Consider the following 10,209-nt stretch of genomic DNA (forward strand, 5'->3'; position numbering starts at 1 on the left):
AGTCGCCGAACGTAGCCGCCGTTACGGGATGAACGCTTTGTTTAACAAAGGTATGGAGTAATTCTATAGCTCTCCTTAAAAGAAATATTCGTGGCGACACGCGACAGTAAACATTCCAACGGTTTCTGTCCCGTGGCTCGCCACACGCAGACCCTATTCTTCGAGTAAGATGATTCACGCCCCTAACCCTAATTCTAATGTAAACCCGACACATATATATATATATATATATATATATATATATATATATATATATATATATATATATATAATTAATTAAAAAGGGGGAAATATAAAATTAAAAATACATATATTTAACAAACATAAAATAGATATCACATTTAAAAAAAATATATATATATCATACATAAAAGCAAAAGACATTTAAAAGGAAAAAAATAATAATAATAAGGAACCTCTGATGGAAATGCCTCCGCAAACATTGTTCGAACGTGGATCACTGAAACCTAGGGAAACAACAAGAAAGGGAAAAACATCAAAATCGCAAAAACAATCATAAGCGTACCCCCAGCGGACCACCACCCCGTGGGGGATGGCATAAATAAGCAAAGCAACGTAGAGCAGGGCTCATTATTATTCCGGTGAACATTCTTATTACGTCCATTGCTCATTATTATTCTGGTGAACATTCTTATTACGTTCATTGCTCATTATTATTCCGGTGAACATTCTTATTACGTTCATTATTCTTCGTTCATTATTCTTCGCTCATTATTATAGTGATCATTGTTATTACCGTTCATTATTCTTTGTTCATTATTATTGCGATCTTCGTTATTACGGTTCATAATTATTTTGTTCACTCTTTGTGTTCATTGTTACTACGTTCGTTATTGCACTTATCTTTAGAAATTTTGTATAGTATTTTGCGCTTCGGTGTCTTTAGTTTTTCGGTCAAGAAAAGAGAGCCGCGACTAAGTAAAAAGAAAATTTTATCTTTGAACGCGCATTGTAATTGCGGTATTAATCCAGTTAGGATTAAACGCAGGTTTAAGAATCGAAGACCACATGATGGCGCGTTTCATCTTAGCCGGCCTCGTGGCGGACCCAAACTACACGACATATCTTAGGACGGTAAGACTCGATAAGAATCTAACCTCGAGGGTCGTGAAATCCGATCTCCTACTTGAGGAAAGGAGAATGGAAGCGGCCATGGGTCCCTCCGAGAAGAACAGTGCAATGGCGGCTTGCAAACAATCGAAGACCAAGCCCCAACAAAATCAAGATGGCGCTAAGAAAAAGGCACAAAAACCCAAAGGATAAAAAATGCTATAAATGTGGAAAACGAGGCCACATATCGTACAACTGCCATGAGGGAAAAGAAGACGAGGAAGAGAAAGACCCAGAAAACAAAGTGGAGAAAGGATCGGAAGATAAACCGAGATCCAAGGGACTTATCTCCACACTGGCTTTATCATCTATCAACCACGTGGAAAGGGACAGGATCAGCTATCTTGACTCGGGAGCCTCAAACCATATGACCCCGGATAGGTATCGGTTCGTGGACTTCGTGCCTGCGACTGAACAGATCCGGATTGGTAAGGGGTACCTGGAAGTCAAGGGAAAAGGCACGATCGTCGTGAAGATGACCAAAGCCTGTGGCGGGTGGAGTCTATCCTTGTCGAACGCCCTGTGGGTGCCTGAATTAGATGTAAATCTAATCTCGATCAGGCAATTGGCAGTGAAAGGCGTCACCACAGTGTGTACGAAGGATGAGGCCGTCGGCACACATGATGATGGGGATGTGGTATTTAACTCAAAGGTAGGAGACAACGTGTACTACCTAGAGACAATACCACCTGAGAGGCATGTAGCAAACGTTTCCATGGAGAACGATCAAGAAGAACCTGGAAATGATGACGACCACGCCGAGGTTATTGAAGCTAAGGCGTACAAAGGTATCGTGTCATGGCATGAGAGGTTAGGTCATCTACATGGGGACGCGATGAGAAAGATCCCTGTGAGGAACGTGAAGGAGGGCTCTAGGATACATGAGGAACCATGCGGGGTCTGCGTGAAAGGGAAAATGACAAAAGTACCATTTCCGAAGACAGCCCACCACATGTGTCAACGTCCTTTAGAAATAGTTCACAGCGATATTAGTGGCAGAACGCAATGCAAGTCGCTGGGCGGAGGTAATTATTTCGTAACGTTCACAGATGATTTTTCTCGTTTCATGCACGTCAGAATCATCAGTAGGAAGAATGAAGTACTCAAGTGCTTCAAGGAGTACCAGGCGGAGGTGGAGGCTTTACACCAATCCAAGATAAGTGCCCTTCAAACAGATAACGGGGGTGAGTACACAGGAGAAAACTTCGAGAACTACCTGAAGGAGAAAGGCATCTTACACAGGAAAACTGTTCCTAGAAACCCTGAACAAAATGGGGTCTCCGAACGAGCGAACAGAACCCTGGTCGAGATGTCCAGATGTTTACTCATCCAATCTGGACTCCCTGACTATCTGTGGGGGGAAGCTGTGAACACGGCATGCCACATAAGAAACCTATGCCCATCCGCTGCCATCGGAGACAAGATCCCACTGGAATTATGGAAGGGTAAGGGATGTGACCTCCAAGGGGAGATAAACAGACTGAGAGTGTTTGGATGCAGAGTCTGGTATCTAAAGAGTCCAAGCGGAGGAAAATTCGAGAGCAGAGCGGATGAGAGGATATTTGTGGGATATGACAGACAGGTCAAAGGTTATAGAATTTACCTACCGAAGATCCAAAAGGTGATAATATCCTGTCATGTCAGGTTCGAGGAGAACACGTTTCCCTACAAGAGCGCTAAGGCGGAAACGAACCATATAAAGGATAAGTCCTCGGAATGGATATGGGATGTAGAAACCTTTGAACATAGGAGAGAAGCCGGTCAAACTGACGTCGAGACACAGAGTGACGGAGAAAACGACGAAGGGGAAACCGACTACTTTATGGACAGTTTAACGTGTGAGGACAATCCAGTGAATACTGTGAGTGTACCGTTTGTGCCGAGGAGGTCGGCAAGACTACACAAACCAAGAATATGTGATTGTTGTGCTCACACTGCGACTGTTTGTAAAGCTCAAAACGTGTGTGTACCTGTGAATGTGTATGAAGCCCTGAGGGGGCCAGACGCTCAAAAATGGACTGATGCAATAAGGAAGGAACTAGACAATCTAAAAAGTAAAGATGTGTGGGACATTGTGCAAAGACCCTTAAATAAAAACGTTATAGACTGTAAGTGGGTGCTTGTGATAAAGAGAGACCCTGATAGGTATAAGGCTAGGCTAGTAGCTCGGGGATTCTGGCAGAGGCCTGGAGTAGATTATTCAGAAACCTTTAGTCCAATAGTAAAAGGCAGAACTCTAAGAATTCTGCTTGCTCTATGTGCGGAAAATGAGTGGGTTTACGAACACATCGATGTGGAATGTGCGTATCTCAACAGTCCTCTGGATGAGGATATATACATGGAGCAACCAGAACTCTTTAGAGTTCCAGGTAAAGACAGAACTAAATTTGTGTGTAAGCTCAAAAAGAGCCTGTATGGACTGAAGCAAGCTGGAAGAATGTGGTTTAGACACATCGATAGCATTTTAAGAGGTATGAGTCTGAACCCATGCGTGAGTGGTCCATGTGTGTATGTGGATGCGTCTAAAAAATTTATTGTAGCTGTGTATGTGGACGACATCCTTGTGTTTGGGACGAATGAGTGGATTGAGATATTCAAAACTAGGATTAAGGACAAATTAGATGTTAGAATGCTAGGTGTAGACACTCAATTTCTGTCCATCCACCTGAGTAAGCCAAACAGCACCACTGTAGTATTCGATCAATCTGTACAGATAGGTCAAATGCTGGATCTGTTTGACATTACTCGTGAGGTTGTGGTGGTGGGAGTGTCGACACCGCTAGCTAGAGAATGTGAGGCTGGTTTTGATATTGAACGTGATGAGCCTTTCGACAGTAAATTATATGAACAAGCTGTGGGGCACATAATGTATGTAGCTACTGTAAGTCGTCCTGATGTTGCGTGTGCAATAGGGAAACTAAGCCAAAGATGCGCGAATCCGACTGTATCCGATTGGAAAGCAGTGAAGCGGGTATTCAGATATTTACTAAAGACCAAAGACTTGAAGTTAGTATACCAAAGGACCGGGCAACCTCTGAAGGTGTTTTGCGGGTTGTACGGTAGACAGGAAATCCAGGAGCGGGTATGTGTTCATACTCGCTGGTGGTGCGATATCCTGGCTATCCAAAAAACAACCGATTATAGCTCAATCGACGTGCGAAGCGGAATTTGTGGCAATGCAGGAAGCAGCAAGGGAAACAGTGTGGATTTCTTTACTGTTAAAGGAATTGGGTCAACTGTCATATTGCCCTCGCCCCTGCAAGATATTCTGCGATAATATCGGAGCTATTTCATGGTCAAAGGACGAAATAGTTGCTGAGAGTTCTAAGCACGTCCAAGTGCGTTACTTTTACGTTAAGAACTGCGTATCGAGGGGGATACTAGATTATACTTATGTACCTAGTCCTGAGAATGTGGCTGACATTCTCACCAAAGGCCTAAATAGGATTAAGACTCAGCAATTTACCAAAGCTATGGGGCTTGTAGAAACTAGCGATCAAAGGGGAGTGTTGAGAAATGTTAAGTTGGTACGATCGCTGCTTACTACAAGCTAAGTTGGTACGACTTCTAACGACGCTCTTTTGTCTTAGAAGTCGACCACGTTGTTCTATTGACTTGGAGATTCCTGTGTGGTAAGACGTGTTATAAGACTGAAATATATTGGAGAAAACGAATCTAAGTGAATCGTTATTTTATAAACCCAAAACCTTATTAAATAACAATCAAAGCCATGTGTCCTGGGTTTTGGTTATGGTGTATGCAAATTCGTCGGGCGGTAAGTTTGCCAAGCTTAAGGCGTTCTCTATTAGTTTCTTCTGTGTGGTGTATCTTTGCGTCAGTGTATCATGGTATAATGTTTTCATTTCTCGAGTTTATCAGAAATAGGAATAACCTTTTATAGAAAAAGAAAATTTTGTATTTATATATATTATATTTTTTCTTTCCTTTTTTTCTTCTTTTTTTTCTTCTTCCCCTTTTTCTTTTTTTTTGTTTTTTTTTATTGTTAAAACCTTTGTTTTATTTTAGGTTTTACGTACTTGTTATCAGTGAAAATAAATATTATGAATACTACTTGGATTGGAATTATATACATATATGCGTACAAAATCCATTTCTACATGTTAGATATAATAATATAACAATACTACGTAGATTAATACATAATAAAATATCCTTTTACTTCGGTTATATTTATTACTAACTCTCAATTAATCTATCTTAATTATTTTCTAACCACTTTCTATATTTATCAGCTATTTTATTTCTTCTTGTTAATCTGCGAAATCCATGCATGTACACTTCCTTGTATGGTGATTGATTGTTCACGAGGTAAGTTGCACTTTCACTGTTTTCGTTATTCGTTGAACTAACACGTTTTACATTCAAACAGTAATTGGAACACTCGTAATAAACTTCTTTTCTTTTTCCAAGTTTCCGCTATCTGTGTCATTCGACAAACAGTGCCACGCCTCCACAGCACCGTTATAACATTTAGCGATGCTGCTCTTTGCATTAAGGCAATTGAAGTTAATTCGTTCGTTTATTTTCAGCTGGTACATGGTGTTCCGCAAGCAGGGAGCCATAACCTATTTTGCATGTAGACCTTCTTGTATGATGATTACTTGTTTACAAGGTAACTTTCACTTCCCCTCTTTTAATTATTTATTGAATCGACATGTTGTATATTCAAACAATAATTGGAGTACACATAATAATTTTCCCTTTTTCTTTTTAGGTTTTCGCTATCTGTATTATTCGACGAACAGTGTTACACCTCCTTTTGATTTATCCATAATATAGTTATAACATTTAGTAACCTTGTATTTTGCACCGAGACAATTGAAACTAATTTATTCACTTATTTTAGGTAGCTGTCATACATTGTGTTCCACGAACAACGATCCATAACCTATACTTGCACGTACACTTTCTTGTATGTTGATCACTTGTTCACAAGGTAACTTTCACTTTCACTAGTTAATTGTTCATTGAGTTAACACGTTTTATATTTAAGCAATAATTGAAACACGTATAATAATTTTCCTTTTTCCTTTTAGGTGTTCGATATCTGTATTATTCGACGAACAGCACTATAACATATACTACCGCACTACGTTGCCCACTGAAATCGCTTTATTCATTGCTTATTTCGATTATGCGCTAGTTTTAACTTGTTTAAATGCACCGTTCGCCGAATCCCTTTTACTTCGATCTTGACGTTTTGGTTCTGCAAGATTTCTAGCACTTTGTATGGTCCAGTATATTGATCGGAGAATTTTCCTTTACTGGGTTCTTTTAGTAAATATATCGAATCTCCTATTTTAAAATCTTGGGGGTTGATTCGTCGGTCGCAATATTCTTTTGATCTTAGTTTGGATTTTATCAAATTTTCTCTTGCCATTCGTTGTACGGTGTTAATTTTATCGAACAGATCTTCGAGATATTCTGCGTAAGTTGGTTCCATGTTCTCTTCGATTATTACTTCACCAGTAGGTTCTCTGGCTAGATGTCCAAAAACTAATTCGTGCGGGGAGAATTTCGTTCCTTCGTGTACAGAGGTATTATAGGAAAACATAGCTAATTCTACCCATTCGTCCCAATTTTTGGAATTTTCAATGTATAATTTGAGATATTCTATCAGCACGTGGTGAGATCTTTCGATTGAACCGTTACTTTGTGGATGATATGCCGTCGTGGTATATTGTTTGATGCGGAATCTCTTTGCTACTTTCTTCATTAATGAGGATGTAAAGTTCGTTCCTTGATCAGTGAGAATAGCTCTCGGTGACCCGAAACGACAAATAAATCGCTTTACAAAAACGTCCGCTATCTCGGCTGAAGAGATTCCTCCTAGTGGAATCCCAATTGAGTATTTTGTTAATAAGTCTTGGATAGTTAATATATATTCGTTTCCCTTTTGGGTTTTTGGTAATGGACCTATAATATCCATACTAACCTTATCGAACGCTTTACCTGGTGTGTCTGTAAGTACCATTGGTTGCTTTGCTTTTATTCTTGTGAGTTTCTTCAATTGACATTCCTTAAATGTTCTTACGTAATCTTGAATTTCCTTTTTCATATTTTCCCAATAGTAATGTTGTCGTATTCTTTGATAAGTTTTTGTTATTCCTTTGTGTCCTGCTACGCTTGATTCATGTTTTTCTCGTATTATGTTGTTCCGCGCTTCCACAGATGGGGTAATTACTTCCCCAGTGCAAATGGTGATGGTTAAGGTTTTTTCCATAAATATTTCCTTTAATTTTCTGATTGTATATCGCCAGGGTATTTCCTCCAAGTTTCCTTTGCTAATGCTGAACGAAGTTAACTGTTTTTCATTTACTGCGTCTAATAGAGATCTTAGCGAGTTTAATAAATTTTTTGATGTTATTGGAATATTTCTATTTTCCTTTATCGGTAGGAATACAATGTATTTTCCAGAATCGTAATTCAATCTTGCTTTTTCTAACATTAAATCTTCATAACGAGGTAATTTTCCCGTTTCCTTCATTTCTAAGGCTCCTTTATCTATCAGATTGCCATGTATATCTATAAATACTACTTTATGGTCATTTACTCTCGCAATTGAGTCTCGGGTTTCTGAAATTCTTAGTTCCGCAATTATCGTAGGTCTCGTGTCCTTTTCTCGTTGTTGAATTAGTTCTGGAATTACAGTGGAGGTCTCTTTTTCGCTTGTTGTATCCGTGCCTTCTTTTTCTCGATTGGTTATTTCTCTATCTGTACTTACATCGATTTCTGCTAATGCTTGGTCTAAATATTTTATGGGGGTTTCTTCTATTGTAAAATGTTTTCGGGTAAAACCCTTTCCTTGATTTTTAGAATCACTGGATTGAGGCAAGACGTGTGGTTTAGCTTCGGATATGGGAGAGTCTTCGATTGACGTATCTATTCCGAATCTTTTTGAGACAGGATAGCGAATCGGTGAGACTTCCTCTCTCTTTCTGATTGGTAAACAAACTTCCGGAGGGTTCCTAGATAATGCGTCTGCGTTTGCGTTCGCCCTGCCTTCTTTGTATATAATATCAAATTCGAAGTCCGATAACTTTAATTTCCATTTCCAAATTCTTGAAGTAGGATCTTTGATAGAATGCATCCACACTAAAGGTTTATGATCGGTTACGATGGTAAACTTTCTTCCGTAAAGATACGGTCGGAAGTGCATTGCGCTGTAAACAATTGCCAGACACTCCTTTTCTATGGTAGAGTAGTTTTGTTCGGCGGGATTTAATAGCCTTGAGGCATACGCAATCGGCAAATCCTTTCCGATTGGCCCTTGACTCAGTAAACCGCTTATTGCATATCCTGATGCGTCTGTAGTAAGGTTAAAGGGTTTAGAAAAGTCTGGATATTGCAGGATGGGTTTCGTCACTAACGCTGTCTTTAAATTATTGAATGCGTTTTCTTGATTTTCTGTCCATTTAAAGGGAGTGTCTTTCTTTAATAGTTGTGTCAATGGTTTCGCGACCTTGGGGAAATCGGGGTATAAATCTTCTGTAATATCCTGCTAGTCCCAGAAATTGTTTGATATTTTTCGCCCTCTTTGGTCGTGGAAATTTTGATACGGCTTCGACTTTCTTTGGGTCGGGTTTCACGCCATCCTCACTAATTACATGTCCTAAGTAATTCACCTCGTGTCGTAAAAATTCGCACTTATCAGGTTGTAATCGTAATTTAGCTTTCCTCAGTCTTTCCATTAATTTATTAAATTTAATTTCGTGTTCTTGGAGAGACGCGGAATAAATCACTATGTCATCCAGATAGACGAATAGTTCTATTCCTTGCAGACCAGATAATATTGAATTCATCAAACGTTGAAATGTTGCTGGGGCATCTTTTAATCCAAAGGGCATTCTTTTGAATTGAAAATGCCCGTATGGTGTCGAAAATGCAGTTTTGTGGGCATCTTCCTGTGACATACGGATCTGGTGAAAGCCCGATGCCAAGTCAAACGTGGAAAAATATTTTGCACTTCCTAATTGATCCAATATTTCTGTAATGTTGGGTAGTGGGAAGGCATCGCCAATCGTTTTATCGTTCAATTTTCTATAATCGATGACTAATCTCCAGCGCTTATTTCCTTGCGAATCGGGTTTTTGGGCACAATCCATAACGGGGAGTTATATGGAGATATTGATGGTTCCACTACGTCCGTATCTAGTAGTTCTTGGATCTGTCGATTTATTTCTTCTCGATGTATTGGTGGATATCGATACTGTTTAGTATTGATGGGTATATTATCCGTTGTAATTATCCTATGTTTCAGAACTTCGGTTGCTTCCAATGTATCTCCTGGAATATGAAACCTATCTTGATTATTACGAATCAATTTTTTAGCATTTTCCTTTTCTTCTTCGTTCAAATGTTCGAGTCGTAGTAACTCATTTATTTTATCGTATCTACTTTCCTCCGATCTTAGAACTGTATTGCACGCTGTCCTAGGAAGCGGGTGGCGGGGGGGGGGGGGGATTTTCAAATTCTTTAATTACCATCGTTGGTGTTGTAAATACGTAATCTCTCGAAGTAGTATTTATTACTCTTATGTAACCTTTTCCTTTATGATTCCTCACAACTGCATTACCAAAATAGATTCCCTTGTTCGGCTCGATTCTTGGAATAAATCCCTCTTTTATCTCTGGATTAGCGATATTAATCGAACACGTTATTGAACTTCGCTTCAGTATAATTATTTTTTCTTTAGTATCGAAGGGAATATAAATATTTCCCCACTTGATATGTTTTTCCTCATAATCTAAACGAGCTTTACAACCTGCAAAAAATTCGGATCCTAGGATTCCGTCTTGATCGATTAGCAATGAATCATCGACTACTTGAAAAACAACCGGATGGCCCGCAACCTGTATTACCGTCTGCCCTAAGAAGACCAGGCTCGTCGCCGTAATTCCTCGCACTTCGATTGATTCCTTTTCGTCGATGATGGCTGAATCGAGTATAGCAGGTTTCTTGATAATGTTGATTTCCGATCCAGAGTCTAATAATAAACTCGTCTTAGTCTTTAGATCTGGGGAAACTATTCGTGCAGTTGGGGTCGTTGGGGAATCG

The sequence above is a fragment of the Bombus vancouverensis genome, unplaced genomic scaffold (genome assembly GCF_051014615.1).
Source record: "Bombus vancouverensis nearcticus unplaced genomic scaffold, iyBomVanc1_principal scaffold0022, whole genome shotgun sequence".
NCBI lineage: Eukaryota > Metazoa > Arthropoda > Insecta > Hymenoptera > Apidae > Bombus > Bombus vancouverensis.